Source organism: Streptopelia decaocto, assembly GCF_964273445.1.
Source record: "Streptopelia decaocto genome assembly, chromosome: 7".
In the NCBI taxonomy this organism is placed as follows: domain Eukaryota; kingdom Metazoa; phylum Chordata; class Aves; order Columbiformes; family Columbidae; genus Streptopelia; species Streptopelia decaocto.
The window spans coordinates 10,054,494-10,074,815 of record NC_138661.1 but is presented as its reverse complement, the minus strand read 5'-3'; positions in this window follow the sequence as shown (position 1 = coordinate 10,074,815).

Below are 20,322 nucleotides of genomic sequence, written 5' to 3'. Positions count from 1 at the left end.
TGGGCTGCGGACTGAAGCTCAGAGGACTTCTGCCAGATTTATATGCATCTTTTAAGCAAGCCTCATTGTTTCGGTTTTGTAGCAGGACCTGCAGCAACAGGACTCAAGTTAGGAGAGTCAGATCATTAAAGCACAGACTGTGTGCCATTCCTCCCTGGGAGCCACTGGGTGAATAGCAGCTGGGGAAGGAGTTTTGGAGCATGTCAGGATGGCATTGCTAACTGGAAGATTTTTGTGATTCATTGACAGGCTGATCACCATGGAAAACAATGCTGCTCCCAGCATATTTCTTTGGTTTGATCTATTATTACACTTGCGTTCTTCCCTTGGCTTTTTATTTTGTTTTAATGGCCATAAGTACATTTCTGCTGAGCCAGCAACACTGGCTTCTGAAGCAACCTATAATGCTGTACATACAGCATCAGCCTGCAGGCATATGCTCCAGCTGGACTGCATCTCTCTAGATGTCATGACTAGACAGACAAATGCCAGGCAGGAGCATCCAAGCGTCATTTCAGATTTACCAAGGGAGGACTGTGCTATTTATTCCCATGGCTATGCAAGTTCCTGGGGTTTTTGGAGAGTCTCATACTGCAGGCTGGTTGAACAAAGAGTCATATGGTGACAATTACACACAGCTCAATTTTTCTAGCTGAATCCTGAATAATGAAGGCAGTGGGAGGGATATGCAGTCATCAGTTTCCAAGGCTTCTGGATAAAGGATTTTCATCCCAAATGTGGGCATTACACTCACTGGAGTTTTAAAAACTGGTAGATTAAACTGCCAGGACTCCTGGCTTTCCATTCTGAATTGAGAATGTGACTCTCCAGAGAGACAGCTTGTGCTTGGAAATGGTTGTATAAATACATGTGCATGCAACTGATTTGTCCTGCCAGGCTCGTTGAAAATGGCTCTATAAACCTCGGCACAGGCCTGCTGGCACTCTTCAGGAGCAGGAGACTCTGTGAAGTGAGGCTCTGGCATCATCCTTGACTTGAGCATTTTGATAAGTCTGGCATTGACTCTCAACTGTGAATCATGGCATGGAGCAGGCTGCAGTGCTACCCTGAAAACTGGGTCTGGATGTTAATAATGAGTAATATATTAGTGTTATAGTGGCGTCACAGCTCCAAATGTACTTAATATCCAACGATGCTGTGGTGTTATCTGAGATATTAGTCTTGTACCTATTTCTAGAGAGCCAAAGTCAGCCTTGCTGGGATCTGAATCTGTTGCCTCACTTTGAGTGGGTTTGATGGCAATGCGAGGTCAGAAGGTCTCATGTCCTCTCTCAGTTGTTCATGGTACACAGCTGTGCCCAACCTGTACAAATTTTTTGGATGTGAACAACAGTATCATAGTACTAAGTAGTCGAGGGAAGAAAAATCATTTTCTGATATTTCTATGCTGACAAATAGAAGCAAAGAAAAGCACGCGGCTTTTTTTCTCTTCAGCAATTGCAACAGGATTGTCCTTGTTTACAAGGTGACTGGCATTTTGACTTGTGTAATTCTTGGCAAACATGGCAGGAGGAAGAAAGGGTTGATCCAGAATCCACATGCAACACTGACCTAGACCTTCTCAAGTTCAGCTGGTCAGTATCCCTCTCAGGAAATAAAAGCAATAGTGTAGGAGGCAGCAGAATGCACAGTAACAATAACGTCATGCAGGCAAAGTGAAACATCCAAAGCAGGGTATGTAAATATTTTTATAAAGGTTAACTATTAATCTTTTGTGGATATTTAGCAATTTCTTTGCTGGAATATAAGTATTTGGGAATTCTTTCTTAAATTTCAAAATTCAGGCCAGATTCACAGAGGGCTTCTGACTCTATGTTAAATTTTCAAAGACAACTTTTGAATCTGAAATGAAAAACTATAAATCCTTCTATCTAGATTGGATTCTGAGATCTGTGGAACTTCAGCCAAAGTGTGGTTATGGTGATGATTAAATTTCAAGTTCATTGAATTCAGGACAAGTAAAAAATTAAAATAAGCTATCCTCATTGTTCATCACCAAAGATTAAGCCTGAAAAGCATTTACCATTGAAGCCACTGGATCAGTTTAGTGGTTCCTGCTTGACCTCATTTTCTTGGGCATTGCCAAGTCCCAAAACAAGAGACTTTCATAGAATCATTTTAGTTGGAAGAGACCTTCAGGATCATCGAGTTCAGCCATAACCTCACCTAGCGGTAAACCATATCCCTAAGAACCTCATCTAAACACCTTTTAAACACCTCCAGTTATGGTGACCCCAGCACTTCTCTGGGCAGCCTGTTCCAATGCCTGACAATCTTTTCTGTGAAGAATTTTTTTCCTGCAGTTGGAGCTGACAAAAGATAAGATGAACCACCTAAATAATCTTAGAGTGGAGAGAAGGAAGTGCAGAAGCTGCTTCATGTTCGTGTGCTTCCAGAGAGGCTTACCTTGGGCCTGTACATATCTCTAGGGAGGTCTGAATCTCTCTGACTAATACTGGGTCTACAGAAATAAAACTTTAACCTACATATGTGCCTCTGGCTTCACCCTGACCCAAATCTGGGAATTTTGGAAATAGACACTACCTTATGTTTGAACCACAGAACTTCTCAGACTCCCATGGAGCCAAGTAGAACAGCTGTTGCTGTAATTGCATGCCAATATGTGGGCAGGTCCTTTGGTGTCTCACATGAATGGCATGGGGTATATTTTCACTATTATCTGCAGCAGGAGCATAAACATTCTGGACAGCAGCACCATAATTCACACAAATGCCCTCCTTCCTTAGAAGGAAAGAAATCTATTGCTTACCATTTCTCAGAGTTTTCTAATCCAAGGATAAATTAATCTTTTTATACAATCTCTAAATTATCTTGATTAGTGTTTCCACAATGGATTTCCTTTCTGACTAAACACAAATCAAGCTAAATTTTGCAGATAACCTTACTACTTCAGTTTTTCCTTCCGCTTTACTTCCTCACTGGCAGGTGGAGCTTTTGCTTTTCAAAAACTGTTTTGCTTGTTTCTCATGCCTTATATGTTCCCAGTTCAGCAGTTCCCATGTTAAGAAACATGCAGTACACCAAACTGCTGAAGTTCTCAGTGCCCTGATACTCTAACTGAGAGTATCAATGGATGCAGATAAGGATGAAGAGGAATGAGCGATTTTTCACACAGAGACCAGAAAAGTGATGGAACTTGACAGAACTGTAGCCTGACCTGGGAATTTTTTGTCAATGGTTCACACTCAGCAGTGGAATCCTCATGTGTTCATTGTTAGTCTTAGAGAAGTTGCTCCTGGAACAAACCTGGATGTTAGGAAAAAAACATTCTGGTTTTGAATGAAATTTATAAAGAAAATAGTGGACAGTAACTATGTTGCTGTAGCCAGACCGATCAGGTAACCATGTAAGTAACGCAAAATAAATGTAAATAAGTGATATTCTTTTAGACAATGATGAACAAATAAGCTACATTTTGGGGTAAGAAAACCTTATTTGATTGAAAATGACAATAAAATTGGTAGAATTCCACATGGCTATAGCTCCACTTCTGAACTCAGACAAGATTGTCTTCTAATACTTAGTGTCTTTGAAAGATAGAATTGGTCAAAATATCTTCCTGAATTCAGAGGTGAACCTTCATTATTTGAGAGTTTTACGCCATTTTCAGTGGTTCTATTTAAAATATATGTCAGCCATAGTTCAGGCCAAATCATAAAATGTTGCTGTTAACTTGCCTATGAAATAAACTAGAGTTTCTTTACCTGGTCTTGCAGTGTAGTATATGCAAAATTCTTTTGCAGGTTCCTAGAGCAGCTTCTTTAGCATTCAGGTTTTCTTAGGTCTTTAGAGAGTGACATTCTGAAGAGTAACTGAAAAGGAAATAAATGGACACGTCTCTCTACAGTGAAGACAGGTGTAAACAGTGCCTAGGGCTTACCGAGAAGATCACTGCTTCATTATAGTAAGCACTATAAATGCTTATTCCTAAAACACTTGTTTATTAAAATTGCAATATACAAAACAGAAAAAGATTGAAAGGGAAATGAGGCACAATTCCCTGCTAACAGAGCAGATGAAGAGCAGATCCCAGAATCCAACCGAAGTAGCTGGGTTTTCAGCACCTTACAGCCAGGTTGAATTACCTTATGCTTTTGACATTCCTGGTCCATCTCTGCACAGGATGGCTGCAGTGAAGAGCTGCAGTATAAAACAGGCTAAATGAGGCTGTAGAATGAACACAACTGTGCCTGTTGTTTAAACTCATAATGGCTGTGCTAATTCTTGCTAAAATCATAGTGTTTGTTTACTCTTGGATCATTGCCAAAGTGGGTTACAGAATCCAGCCATATAACTTATTTCATCTTTTTTCCATCATTTATCCCAGTATTTAAAAAATAGTCATCTTCCTGATTTCCATAGTTCACTTTTGAAGGGAAGACGGGTCAGCTGTGAAATCTGTTTTCAGTGAGATCTTGTGTTTTTTTCCTGTTTTTCTCTAGAGTTGGTGGATATGTATGGAAATAATATGATTTATACAAAGTCACAAAGTAAATTCTTCAGGTAACACTAGAATGTAGGATTCTCTCAACTTAAATGCAGTGAGTTCAACTACTCGACTTCTGCTAATAGCTTTTTTCTCTCTCTTCAACCAAACAAAACACTCTTCAGAATTTTCTTGCAAAGCAGCATTTTTTTTTTTAACTTTTAATAAAAAACCATTTGCTTTTAAAAAGACATAAAAATGCAAATAGGAAAAAATATCTCTATAAATTGCTGCATAGCTTTGCTTGTCATTTTTATTTATTACAGTATTTGTGCTGGTTATTCATGGAAATTCTGAACAAACCTGGAGCCCATTGCTGCATGAGGCATTGAAATTAGCTCTTCTGCTCACCCCTACCCAATCTGAAGCTCATCTATTAACTTCCTTCTTGACATGGGCAAATAACTTATTTTCTATGTACCTCAGCATTACCCCTGTTTTCTGCCTGGGGAGCCATTTCCTCCCCATTTTGTCCATCAGCCTGATAGTGCTTGTAGTTGCAAGATGACACATTTCTTTCCTTTTTCTTTTACAGAACCTGGTATCTCAGCAGAGTCTTTACGTGCTGCCATAACACAGCAACAATGAGATTTTTAAAAATGAAAGCAAATCAAAGGGAAAAGGTATCATGCATCACACACTAGAGTAGAAAGTGGCCTAAAGGGCTGGTCATTATTCTGTGTAACTATTTGTAGTTAATGCTGGGAAAGAGATGACTCTTCTCCATCATAAAATCATCTGTGACAGCATGTTTAATTGCGTTAATTCAATCTTCTGCTCTTACCATAACATTCATTCTTCCAACTAACTCTCAAGCAGAAGCACTATTGGGAAATGCTGGCAGAACCTCTCCCTACACTCCCAAGGATACACAGTGCTCTTTCCTCTACTCCAGTACCTCTCCTGGCTTCTTAGGTTGTTAAGTACTTTCAGACATGCAAGCCATGCAAGCATCTAGCAATATGGTCAACCAAAGCCAACTGTGAGTTTAGGCAATATGTTTTCATACACTTTTATATTAAGGTGTTTCAAGACTGGGATATTAAGAACAGCACAGAAACTGTGGACAACAGCAAGAAAAAGACAGGGAGTAAATCTATTACTTCTGTAGGGACCATTTATGAACTGGAGGCTGTACTTTGGGAATGCCATACTTCTGCCATGATATTCATTCAATGGCAGGCTGACTTGGGAATGAGCTGAATGTGTAGGACAGGAAAATTAAGGCACCACAGAAAAGCTTAAGTTATGCCTTGGTTTGATCCCTCTTTACTGCTTCAGTTACTGCATTTTCCTCCCTGTTTTTGGCAACTTTTCCTAGTTCTTTTCATTACAGGCCCAAGATCACCAGATGCTTTGCTGCTTTCATACCTGGACACCATTTTCTACACCTTCTGCTCAAGCCAAGCACAGACATGGCTTGCCTCTTGCTTTCTTCTTCCTTGTTAATTCTTACTCAATGTTGTTGCATTTAACCCTGCCTTCTGCCTTTCGCTGTTCTTCCTACCCTCTGCTCTTGTCTGTGGTGATCTATCAAAATTCAGTAGCAAAAGTTTTTTGTTATTTCCATTGCCACTTCTTGTTGAATTCTGAATTCTGAGATATAATTCATAAGGACCTGCAGCCTGTCAACTTTTAATACTTCTAATTGCCTATCTGCTGTGGTATAATCATAAAGCCTTTTAACATTTCACTTTCCCCCCAGGAAAATGTATCCTAGTCTCAGAAATGTGACCTTCAGCTCCTTTGTGACTGCTGAAAGAAAGAAATCATTCAGACTGTCAGCAACATTATCAACCCAACTGTTACTAACTTCCCAGTCCTGCTCTTTAATGGCTAGATAGCCTCATTACCTTGTTGTTTACTTCAGCTTTCTTGGGACAGAGAAAAAAGTGTTTAATTCCCTTGGCATTTTTTTTTCATGTGTTCATGTCAACAATCCTGCTAAACCTTCTTCAGGTCTCCATCTTTTGAGCAGACCTTGAGCCTTAGGGCTGGACTAACTGCTTTTCTTGGCTTCTGCCTCTTCTCAAAGCCAAACTCCGATGAGAGACAAAATTCAGTTTGTAGCTGAGTACCACAAACATCTTGCCTTATCCACAAGTAAAAAAAAAGAAAATAAAAATAATCCCTGCAGCATGAGTTTCAACCACTGTAACATTCCAGAGCCAGATCCATGCTTCACCCTTGCTCTGAATTCAATCTCAAAATTCAGGTACCCTTTGGAGGTTGATCAAGAGTTCTGAAAAAAGGAGTGTGGAACTGAAGATCCTTCTTGACCTTCCCATCAAGCAGCAAGAGGTGAAAACAGCTGGGCTAGTCCTTTTGTCCAGACCATTAATGGTACGAATGTTCAACATACAGAACACCATATTATTGCATATTATGACTGCACACAGATAACAGTCACCACCAAGGAAAGGCTCTCCCTAAAGGTAATCAAAGAGGAAGGAATGGGATAGATTCTACTTAACATAGGAATGATTCCCCAAACATGTGATGGGGAAGGGCCATGTAGCAGAGTGCAGGGCTGCACCATTGCCAGTGCCTGGCCAGAATTGTTCATGTAGATGGTGGTGTTGCTCAGGGTATAAATGTGTGGTCATATCAGGAAGCAGGTGGTGAGCAGAAGGCTACAGTAATCCACTTGTTTTCTGTTTCAGCTAACCTTCCTGTTACTAATCCCCTACATGCATCCTCAACTGGTAGTAAGATAATTTGCAGCTAAGCCTACATGTGACTTTGGAGCAGCTGACAAGATTGGTAGAAACAGCAAACAAATCATAGCTTGAGTATTATATCACATCAAACAGGTACATTACATATTTACATATCAAGAAAATTTGAAATTGGAGGTGGTGATCTTTACAGCATACAATACAGATGTTCTGTAAACCCTTTCATTGTATAAACATCTGTCACATACTTGCATTTGACTACAGAGGTTTGGACTTGGCATCCTACATGTTCCCTTCCAGGTCTGGATCCCATATCCACAAACAGCTAATGAAATTTATATTGTTACTGCTTTGTAGCACCTGAACTGCTGAAATGTGCAGAGAACACAAACAAAAGGAAAAAGGGGCAGTCACAGGAAAAAAAAAAAAAAACATATTTGAACAAAGCCCTGAGAGGGAAGCTGAAGAGCTTCTCCAAATAGGAGTCTAACTGCACACACAAAAAGGGTGGAGGGATATCAGTCTTTATCGATTGCCACAAAAATTTGTGGACTTCTACCTTCAGTGGTCAGTAGATCTGTGAGTGCCAGGCAGCACACAAGAGTTTCATCCTACATTTGAAGGAGTTATTTGTTAAGCCCTTGTGTACTTGTGACCCCAGCTAATATCCTGAAGTCCAGATTGTCCTCTAACATTGTTTCATCGGTGTCCTCTCCAAGTTACATTCAAATCCAGCCTTCTTTCTTTGCCTGTCAGCTGATGTCCAGATTGAATTAGAAAGCACTCTCATTCCAGATTTAGAAATATGTTTCCTCTACTTAATGCAATCTTGTCTGTGTCTGGGTAATTAAAATCATCTATTACTATCGCTCAGGTTCATTTACATGTTTTATCTTTTAAAATTTATGCAATAATTACATAAAATACTGTGCTGCAATGGGCCAGCTGGATGGGGTACAAATAGTATAGCATATCTTATTATGGAAACATACCTCCAGCTATAAGCACTGACTACCACTTCCAGGCTTTGCTGTGATCACAATGGAATCATCCTTCGCAAACAAATCAACATACGTTTGTTTGTACATGTGCTTCTTTCTCCAAGAACTGACAAAATTTCTGATAGAGCATTCCTTAAGATAAGGACCTAAGAAACCTCGAGAGACCTGTATGCTTTATCTACCGAGCTGTTTGAGTGCACAGTTAAATCAATAACAACACCTACTTCATGACATAGGAGGACATTGTAGAAAACAAACAAATGAAATATCTAGGACTGAAAACATTACATAGTCTTTCTCAGCTATTGGTCCTTCTTACTATACATCTTTCTTATTTCATAGACAGCAAAGTAATTCTAAGATCATGTTTTTCACAATTTAAATTTTATTTCACTCTTCAGCAACTACATTATTTTCCTGTTTGCTCTTCTTTTCCTTTCTTCCTTCTTCTCATTTATTACCCTCTTTTCCAAAAGCTTGTCTCACCTCTCTTTATATGCTGCTCAGCCCTTTCCTCAACCTCTTGTGTAGCTTTCAGAGCCAACAGCGAGAAGGAAATGCACCCTCTCCCTCCCAGTCCTAAGTGAGAAGATGAAAATGGAAGCATTGAAAAAAGCCCCCTGAAACCCCCACATCTGGAAGACATACCAATTTGGTAGCAAGAGTACCCAAAGATATGAAAGGCAATCTCCTGAAAAAACATATAATTTCCCCACAACTGTTGTTTGCCTGTATTCCAGAGGTCATCCTCTTCACAATAGGAATATATTTTATTCTATTCGAAGTAATTAACTGCTATTTTCAACTTCAGTGATGGCTTGCTTTTGAGACCTTCCTATTAAAACAGGTTGGGATGGAATTCTTTGTACATTGCTAACAGTCATTTAAGGGCTGGCTTTCTTTTGTGAGGAGATTTTTGTGAAGCTAGACTATTTCAGAAATCAACATGGAAAGATACTAGAATAATAATTTTCTTAAAGCTTCAATTTCTGGGACATTACAGTTTCATTGTGAAATATAGTAAATTATTTCCATTTTTAATGAGAGCTCCTTACTTTCGATCTCTAAAGTTTAAAAAGTATTTTTTCATACATGTGCAAAAATTGTAATTTAGTTTGACAAGGAACAAAAAGGTAGTAAAACCGTCTAAGCAACCTTAATTATTAAGTTACTCATGAGACAATGTACCACATCTGAAGTGACTGAAAGTTTTAGACTTTCCTTGAAAATAAATCAGCTTAGAAGCTTATGACAGGTACACTCAGCCTCCTTTCGTAGTCCGCCCCACTCCTATTCATTCAGCTTCACACACTGATGAAAGAACAGGAAAAGATCTCTTGTGTTGAAGCATTCAGCTTCTTTGTCAAAATATTAAAGGATCCCAGTGCACCACAGCTGTATGAATGACTTCCTAAAGCAGGAGAAATATCTGGCCTGTGCAGTTCAACCTCTTCACACAACAAAACAGACTGCATGCAAAAGGGAGCCTGTGAGATTCAGAAAGTTTGAATATTGGAGCTGAGGTCAATTTTGTTTCTGAAGCCTGATTCAAGTCAATGCAGATCCATCTGCTGGGCCCAGCAGAGGTGGAACGTGGCAGCTGGAATGGCCATATCTGTTCCATTAATGTGTGTGCATGTTTTACCAAAAGGCCGCTCATTAAAATACACATCTTTTTCTTCTCCAACTCCCCTCCTTCAAAGGCACAGCTATTCATCCTCCATTCCTTTTACAAACATGTGATGAATACAGATCCAAATCCGTCTGCTTTTCTTGAGATCTGATATTCCTGGCATCAAATCTCCAGGATCAAAGTAAAACAGTCATTAAGTCTGTCCAGCATTGCCATAATGATCTCCTTAAATGGAATATGGTACTTTAAACATCAAAAAACACCTTTCTCATAAAGTAAGGGAACACTCACTTCTCTTGTTTAGCTGATGGCTTAAGATGTTTGTCAGAAGTTTTACCAGAGTGGGGAAATGCAAATATGGTTTAGATATCTTAAAATATGAAAGGGCAGCATGCTTATTAAGTAGACAGCATTTTATTTCTTTACCAAAGTACACCATCATGTTATGGGTCCTCAGGGAGACATCTCCAGGAACCGTAATAAATGCAGTTCCTAGAACTAAGAATTTCAATCTTTCATCTTTCTGGCATTCAAGAAAACAACCTTTACAAGAAATGTAAGCCTGGGTGTTAAGTAGCAATTAACACTTGAATACAGCTGATTTTTCTAAATCATTTTGGTTAAATCTATCCAGGTCATAAATACATACCTGTATAACATTGTAGTGAGAAGCTGAGGTAAAGTTCAGAAATCTATAATTAATGTTCAAAGATACAAATTATTTTATGATACTAGTACCTTTTTTTCATTGCAGAAATAGTGGGAGGGGGGAAGAAATGTTGAATACTGTATTTATCTGTCTCTTCTATAAACATTTATGGAGAGAGTGAGGGCAGGGCTTTGTGTATGCAGTCTGCTAGGTATGTAGATAGGTCAGTTATAAATATGAGCAGTGACAACTTACAGCAGGGTGTGGGGTAACATCCTGGGTAATCAATTTAGGCTGACAGTCAGTATCACGAGACACATGATATTAGCCACAGTGACAGTGTTATCTGGGCGAGAGGAGGGTCAGTTTCCATTAGGAAACCCTATTTTCCAGAGATTTGGAACACAAACACAATAATTGTTAAAACTTCTCATAAAAAGAAAAAAAAAAAAAATCAATTCACTAGCATGATTTCCCCTTGAAGAACTGATGACCAAAACTGAGATGGCTATTTTAGGGTAGTTGAAGACGGAAGGGAGAGGGGAAAACCCCACCCGTTGCAATAATATCAGGAACTGGTTTGCTTTCCATTAGCAAAGTCAGTTGCATACTTCTGAAAACAATTAATGCTTAGGAACTGTATCAGCTAGAGCCACCTCATGGTATAGGCAATATAGGAAGCTGACTAAAGTAAGGGAACTGTGCACTTTATACTTAAATAGGTTAAATCTAGAGCCAAAGAGAAGAGAGGAAAACAGAGTTGTGTCCCACAGTCTCACTGTGTCCCCCAGAATTTTCCTCCCTCCCAGGACTTCTTCTGTTCTGGCCACAAAACTGCTGCACTGGCAGCACATTGCTATATTCATTGTCCAGATGCACAACTTTCTGAGGCAGAACTTCATCCCTATTGCTCAGACTCAACAGTCTTACCCACTTTTTAAACCAGCATGGATCAGGGCTTGGCAGGTTGTAAAAGGAGGGCATGAAAGGGCACCACCAGAGAGAAAGTTTATCACCCAAAGTGTAAAACAAACGTGACAGATGTGGTGAGAGAGAAAAAGATAGGAGGACATGCTATCCCCAGTCACAGGCTGTTAATTGCATATGGAGAGATTAAGTGAGCAGCCAAAAGGTCAGGCAGGAAGAGCCTGGTCCCCTGACACTGACACAGAGTTGTATCCTTCCTTCCTCCTGAGACACACCAGAAGGTTTTGTTTTATTTGTTTTGTTTTGTTTTGTTTTTTGTTTGTTTTGTTTTGTTTTGTTTTGTTTTCTGAGAAAGGACTGAGGAATTCATCCTGGCTTTGCTATGCGACCCTTCTGCTCAAGAAACATTCCAAGCTGTCACCAAATCAAATGTACCTAATGCTACTAGTTCAGTTCTGAAATGCATCTTTCTATAATTCCTTATGATTTGAAGGATTTTTAACACAGAAATGCTCACTTTAAGAAGTAAATGGAATATTTTCTACCACTTAGGCAATTAACCATTTAAATTTTACTCAGACTGTTATTGAATATTATTAGTTGAAGGATTTAAGATGACCTTGATTAATGGGCAAATCTTATAAGATAGGGACTTGGTTGGGAAAGGCATCTACAAGTTCAGAGAATGATGCATACCCAAGGCTCAGAAGCTGTTGTAATTGGGCTGTAAAACTGACAAAAGCACAGTCTGTTAACAAGATTTCTCACAAATAATCTGCTGATCCCAACCAGAATTTAGAACAGGTTCTCATCAACACATCGGAATTTCTGGTCCGTGTCCTAAGCAGATCTTGTAAAAGGCAGTAAATATAGAAGTAGGTTTTCCCACACTTTGCAACAGCTCCTTAAGTTGTTGAAGTTGTGTTGGCTTCTAAAAATGAGCAGGAGGATCCAAAACATCTTGTTCCAGGTGTTTTGTCCAGGCCTGTTCTTACATCACTGGGCTGCTCTCCTTGGCTACTGAGCTGAATCCTGCTCCAGACTGGTGCAACTACGCTCCCATTGGATACTTCAGGTGCAACTACTCCAGCTGGGATTTGGAAATATAATAGGAGAAATGTGGGTTTATTTTCTCTCAAACTTCAGCACAAAATAGACTTCTTTCCCTATGAAGAGGTGCAATTGATATATATCCTGACCTTGGAGAGAGTGTGAAAAAAAAGTCTCAAATGCATTCACATCCTCTGTAATATATAAGTAGGTCTGAGTGTGATTAGCTGGCTGTTAAAAAAAAAAAAAAAAAAAAAAAAAAAGCAAGAAAATGTAAAGACACTGACACATGTTGAAAGCTTAACACTTAGCTTGTCACTTGCCCTCAAAATTCTGGCCCAAGTATGGAAATTCGTCAACACTTTGGCAATTAGAGGCTTGTTCCGTCTTTTAAGTAGACAGGGGAAGAAGCAGGAAAAAACTGCAGCAAGACCTTACATTTTTGAGATGTCACTGAATTGTTGAGCTGCCTCACCCACATTTCCTTAGAATTTGCAAAGAGCAGGAAAGTTCAGCTGACAGGCCATTTCTTTTCCCTGTCTTCAACCTCCAACACGCTCTTTTCTGTCTTGACTTAGGGAAGAGCTGTGCAAGAGTGCTACCATGGTCTATAATATTTTTTTAATGCATGAATTTTAAACAGACAATACTGATTAAGATTGGTAAGTAACATGATGATCTGAAAGCAAGCAAACGTGTCAATGGGAGAGGGTGAAGCAGTTGCAGACAAGAATGTTTATGAGTGTGTTCCGTCATTTTTCCCACTGCATATTCAGTATGGAGCTAGGCTTAAGATAGGAGATGCATTTACTGTGGGTAACGCTGCTTGGGAGCAGTTGGAGGAATTCTATGAGAGGGAAAAAACCCAGAAGATAAGCCTACAGAAATTAATTGTGCTGTTCAATTAATGGTTCTGGACCAGTTCTTATTTGGTTTCAAACCAGCAACACCCCCTAGAATTACATCAGCTTCAGACCCAGCCCCAAATCCCTCTTCATTCTCTTTAATGCATCAGTTCAATTCTTAGTCTTCACAATTGCAGAAGTGATTTCTTTTGCCAAATCTATTTTAATTTATCCCTGAAACTAAGGGTCTCTCAATCTCTGTTACCATCATGGTGTCACATTAACACCATTTTTAAAATGCAAATTGATTTGTTTTGATTGATTTTGGCTGACCTTTAAAAATGAATAAAATTATTTAAATGGTGCAATAAAACACTTTCAGGAAGTCTAAACACTCTGAAATACAACAAATGTACATGGATTAGTTTAATAATAGAGTGGAGAGCTTAGAAAGTGGTCCTGCTAGCAGGCTCTCTGTGCTGACAAACAGAGGCTTTGCAAGCTCTTAGAGTTCAGAAAGCTGAAATAACTTCAACATGGAAAATAAACTCCAACAGCTAAAAGCAGGAAAGCAGTGAAAGAAAGGAACATTGATTCTTCACTTCTGGGGTATATTAGAAAATCTACTGAAGGGACAAACATTCCCTAAAGTTGAAATCCTGTTTTTTGAGGCCAAACGTTTATATTTTTCCATGGATATCAGTGCTGCCAGAATTTCACCAGAAAGGCGAATACCCCACAAATGTTGCACAACACACGGAGAAGCAGACACAGCTTGAGGACCAGCAGGTGAGTTTAGGAATCCCTGTGCCATTAAGAGCCGGGTAGAGTTTAGTGCTGCACACACATCTGCAGCCTGACCTTAATTTGGCCTTGCAAAATTAGGAACAAATGCTTTGTGGTGCCTTTTATAGGCAAGGAAACAGTGCTGCAGCGTGCACAGGGCTCCATAGATAAGCAGTCATTCCCGTGCAGTGGATGCTTACATAAGTGAAGGAAGACAGTTATGTTGGAGAACCTGGCCCTTTTTGTACAATTCCCATCATGCTTGGTTTCCTCTAAGAAGCCAGGTCAACTAAAACATTATGGGACAGAAGGGAAATACAGAAGTCACGAAAAATATCGAAATATCTTCCATGGCAGAGAGGATATACAATAAAGAGCTTTGAACCAAATAAATATCCTGCCTTATCTTTTCAATCAAGTGATAAAATACAAGAGAAAGTAGGCAGTAAAAAGTGCACTGAATTCACAAAAGAGTAACAGCCATGGATGGGTGTGTAAAAAGACGTGGAGCCACGGGATTTCAGGTTATTAAGGAAAAAAAAAAAACAGAAATCCTGTGAAGGACTTAGGCCATCCATCTTCATTTTGATTTCTAGAAAAAGTCGGGAACACACGGTGCCCTGGAAGATAAAAATGGATAAGCAGCAGACACTATAGATGTGTCATGAGCAAGCTGTCTCAAATCCATCTAACTTTTTTCTTTGACTGGATCAAGGGTCACGTGAATGAGGGAGAAGCAATAGGTGTATTTGACCTTGAAAAGGCTTTTGACACTATCTGATGTGACGTTCTCATTAGCAAGCTAGGTAAATGCTATCTTGATAAAATTGGCATGAGAGGAGTGAAAAAGTGATTGGAAATCTATCCTTACCGAGTACTTATAAATGGTTCATTATCCAAATGGAAGGGTATATTGAGTGACATTCTGCAGGAGTCTGTCCTAAGTCTGCATTTATTCAATATTTTCATTAAGGGGGATGATGAAATAGGAAGTATGTTTATTAAATTTGCAGAGGATACGGAGCAAGAAGGGACTACAAGATCACTGAAAATTCAAAATAAGCTTGTCTATTGAAGAAACATTCTGAAAATTAACAGGAAGCTGAATTGAATGAAGTTTGCTAGGGAGAAAACGCAAAGCAAATAATATTTTGGCAGGGATAATCAACTGCACTTACCTGAGTTGCATGGCAATAGGCAAGGCAGAAATTTTATGGACAAAGACCCTGGGGTTATAGCAGATCAAAAGGTGGACATGAGTCAGCAATGTCATTTCTAGTTCAGGCAGGAGTGATACGAGGAAGAACATCAATTCATATATTTGACTCAGCGCTAAGAAAGATTCTGTGAGATTTTGCTCTGTGGAGCGCAGCACTCTGACAAAGATGCTGTCCAAAAAGCAACTGTAAGAGTGGCCAGGATCTAAACTAGTACCACCAGTTAGTTGTGTGTGAGCTGGAGAACTGACACTATTTATGGTACAGAAAGGGTCCCAGAGGGGTGCATAATAGCCCTTAAGCAGAAAAAAGTCTGTTACAGATAAGATACGGTCTGCTTTTCATGTCCATGAAGATTGGAACGGGAACTAATGAGTTTAAATTCTAGACAAGGAAAATTTATGTTAGACACAAGGGAAACTGTAGTGGTAAGAATAGAGAAACTCTGGAATAAATTTTCTGATGTTATTGAATCTTCAAAACAATGTTTATAGGAAAGGCTGGACAATTAAGAGTTAAAAATAATACAGGCATAGATTATTATGCAGGGAACATTAGGTGATGAATCTTCCCTTCCAGCTCTATGATTTTATTAAGTCAAGTTATAGACTTTCTTAAGAGACATAGCTAAGCTAATGGAAATGACAATGTCTGGAGGTGGAATTTGGAAGAGCTGAGTGCTCTCCCATGGTGGAACTCAGAGAATCGGAACATGCAATTTCAAGAACAAAAGCTAAAATTTATAATTAACATATGTTTATGATTGTTAGTCCTACATCTAAAAAGGGAGAGAGAGAGAAAGTGGCAATCTAGCAACTAGAGGTCAGATTTTCTGATCAAGTACATCTGATGCTTTAGAATAAATTCTGAAGGAAGCAAAAGTGAAACACAGAAAAAAATATATTGAAAGTAGCTTGTATCAAGCTTGGTCTTCTCTCTCAGTAAATCAGTTGTTTTTTTCTGTATGAAGAAACATCCGCCTGGGAAATTGCTAGTTAAACTGAGCAAACTGGAGACAAAAGCAAAACATTTAATTACTGGAGGAACTGACGAAAGGGGAGATGGCAAGGGATTAGAGGAAGTTATTAGTGAAGCTCCACAAGGACAGGTCTTGGGACCACTTTTCACTAGGTGGTCTGGCTCTAAAAGTAGGAGTCTTTGCTGATGACACAGGGTTGAGAGGCATCACTAAGACATCAGATAACAAAGGAAGAATTGTAGTAGTATGAAAAATGTTAGAAATGGAATGTTGCTTCATAGCCAAAGTGCATGTCATGCAGATGGAGACTGATGAGAGAGCTGATTAGAGATCTCATGAGCTGGACACAACAAAGAGGAAAGAGTTCAGGGGTTTTAGAAGAAAGAATCATTCTTTAATTAGTAATTAATCTGTTCTGAACAGAGGAAGAGCAGCTGAAATAATAGACAGCATCCATTAGGACATTCCCAACATTAAGTAGGAAGCATGTGCACCATTGTGTAAGGCACTGGTGAGAACTCAGCCTGAAGATGGCATTTAAGGACTGGATGCACTAAATAGATTGAGTAAAGGGGAACATATTTTATGAGAGGACATTGAAAGAGATAGACTTTATTTTGCAAAGCTATATAACCCAGATCATAATACTAAAAGGGGTAAGTTCATTCTCCCCAAGGATACTCAGGGCAGTACATGGTGATGCAAATTACAGAAAACAATGTTATTTTAACTGAAGTACGATACTAACATAAGACCAATTAACCATGAACAATTTTAGTTTAGCTACTATAAGGAAGCTTTCAGCCTCTGGAACAATATGCTGATACTAGCAGCTATGTGGACCTACCATTGAATTTATTTAGAGTTTGATCTCTTTCTGAACAAAGTTTCTAAATGGTGTTATATGACGGGATGGCAAACTGAACTCTCCCTTTGCATTTCCCATCTATGTCCTCCCACAAACCTTTCCTTTCCTGGCTGGAGTAAGCATGTGGGATGAACTTTGGGATCCACAGCTTTGAAAGCATGGTGCAGTGATACTGTGGTGGAGGCCTACGTCATTTAAATCAGTACACAATTCCTTCCTGATGTGACAGTCTCTCACATCTAAATTCCCCAAGCACTGGAAGGAGATGACCTGTTCCATATAACGGTGTGACTTGGGCCTGGAGGTCTCAAGGCAGTTGTACTTTCTAAGAGAGGAAACACCAACCATCGCACCCTCGACTCCCTTCCTATTGCAGAATAAGAAATTTGTTGTAAGCAGCCTAATGCAAAAGTAGCTGTTCTCAAATTAGGGAGAGCAGGATAATGTGTTACTTAAAAGCCAGGTGACAGGCAAATTGCCAATCAGAGCAAGTCTTGATTTCTGCTAATGTATTGTTGTGCATTGCCATATGCACAAATACCAGTTTATGTTTCCTCTACAAACCTACCATGAGCTATTTCCTGTTAATTATTTATATTATGTAGCTGATTACCTAAGAAGAGTACTCACTGCTGCACAATTAAACAACTAAGACTTTTAGATACAGGAAGAGCAAACAACACAAGGTAAGCTCCTAACATAATAACCAGCTTATACTCTGCTTCACTTATTAATATGTTTCCACGTGTGAAGGCAAATATTGTTATTGCTTAGAGAATAAGTATTCCAGAGCAATAATGCCAAGCAAACAGACTTGTGGCACACACATTCAGCAAATAAGAAGGGATTTGATCGTGATCAAACTGAGCAGTTGGCCAGAAATCCAGGGGACATTTATTTTGGAAGCTTTCTAATAGCTCTCCCGCTGGGCCCACTTCATGCTAAGTGTCTCTAATATGTGGCAGTGCTGGTCAAACACCAGAAATAATCTGTATGCTCTTTCCAAAAATTCCAGCCAGCTGGTCAGAGAATAAAGGAATTTCATAATGACGAGATTCATATGTTCCCCCATCTTCTTTATGGAAACATTTTGGCTATGTTTAGTTCTTTCTTAGCTAGTACTATAACATCAACAGATATGTAGATTTTTAATGTAAATTTTAAACTTTCAATATAGAAATTAAACAGGCAATATTGTGCCTATCGTACTTACTATTTTGTGTGCTTAACAGAGGAATGTTAAAGAGGAAGTTGTCAGAGTAACAGAGAGTTAAGTTTTTCTAAGTGTGTCTAGGGTTAAGAATCAGGGGAATTCTCAATGTCTTGGGGGTTTTGGAAACTCCACACTGCATATAACAACAATATGACAGCACAGAAACACTCATAGCAAGTCAAAATAAAAGTCAACTCAGCCCAATAAGGTCTTGAGGAATAACAAGGATTGGATGTTAAGACAAGAAACAGGACAAGTATAAGTTGGTATAATTTCTCTGTATCAACATCAATAAAAAAAACCAGACTGGTAACAGAGGAGAAAAAATAAATAAATTAGTACATAGTATAAGATCAAAACTAACAAAGTCAAAAAAAAAAAAGAAGTTAAGCTTGGTTGGCCCACAGGCCTTAAATTACATCATGCTGAAAACTCGAATAAAATGTATGTTGTGTCCAGCATACCTTTTTTTAAAAAAAAAAGATAAAAAATAAAACAAACAAATAAACACCTCCTTAGGATGTTCTTGCAAGCACCTCAGAGGCCTCTTAAAAACCTACCCAGGTTCACTTCAAGATAATACTCCTGTAACTGAAATCAGCTGTCTCATTGCTTCTGTGCAAGCCAGACTTGGATTCCATTAGTATATTGTTTGCTTAGAAAGCTGGGAAAATAAGTTTATTGCTCCTGAACCCCGTGGTATGACTGTCACACCTCTGAGATTCACAGAGCTTAAAGCCATGAGGACAAAACTGGTCTCGCACCCTATACAGATCCCAGATGTTCCTTGCATACCTCTGCTAAATCCTGTGCTCAGTGAAGGCATCCAGTTTTGTCATGATGCAATGAAAACACTGTATTTGCCACAGTGATGCACTGTAGCTGTTATTAAATAATTGCCCTGGTTCTACCCGTGACCTCTCTTATTTTCCAAAGTTTTCTTTAAATCATAGATGCCAGAACTATACCTTGTCTTTCCGTACTAGCCTGACTAGTGCCAGAGGCAGAGGTGAAACTACCTCCTTGCTCCTACCTCCCTCCTCCTCTGTGTGCAGCCATGGCTCTTGTTAGACCTTTTTGCCACTGTAATAGAAGCATCCACAGTTTTCTCCTGTCAAGGGATTTTTAAACCCTGTCGATCATGATATTTGGATTTATGACACAGTTCAACATCAGTTGGCTTCAATGGTCATTGGATTGCACTCTGGAGGATTTTTGAGACACAAAAAGCAGAATGAATTGGAGTACTAGATCCTTGGAGACTGACTCTAAAACTGTCTTATGTATTCCCTTGGCTGCAAGGCTGCACAGTGGACGACTAATTCACACTGCTGTGGGAGTACTGTATTCTAGTAATCAGTTTTTCAGTTTACAAAGCTTGACTTCAGAAGCGAAAAAGAAATTCAATGGTGAAACATTTTCATTCAAATCAACATAACCTAAGTACAATGGTCAGAACTCTGATTTACAGAAAAGCAAAAATCGGATTTCACTCTCGGGAAAGGGAGAAAAGGGTCTGATCTGAACCTGCTGAGCTTTCCCAACCAACAGTGGAGAAATAGATGATGTAGGCACAGAGTCTTTGTAACTCCACAATTGTCTTATGAGTAGTTACTGAAGGAATGGATTTTGAGAAAAAAATAGAATTTGCTCATTACAGGCTACGTAAAAGCTTCTTCAGCTGCAGCCAACTGCAGTTTAATTTAAACTGCATTCATATTAACAAAAAGCACAGTGGCTAAATTGTTTGCACTAATAATACCCTGCCCATGTACTTTGCTCACAGATGGTCATTCATATCATAATGACGACCTATGACAGACAGGCTGCAGTGTGTGCGACTATCCTATTTAGTTTAGCCAGGATGAATTGTCCAGCTATAATTCAGCACTGAATAAGTGGGGCATTAAAAAAAAAAAAAAAACAAACAGTAATTGTGCTGCACTGT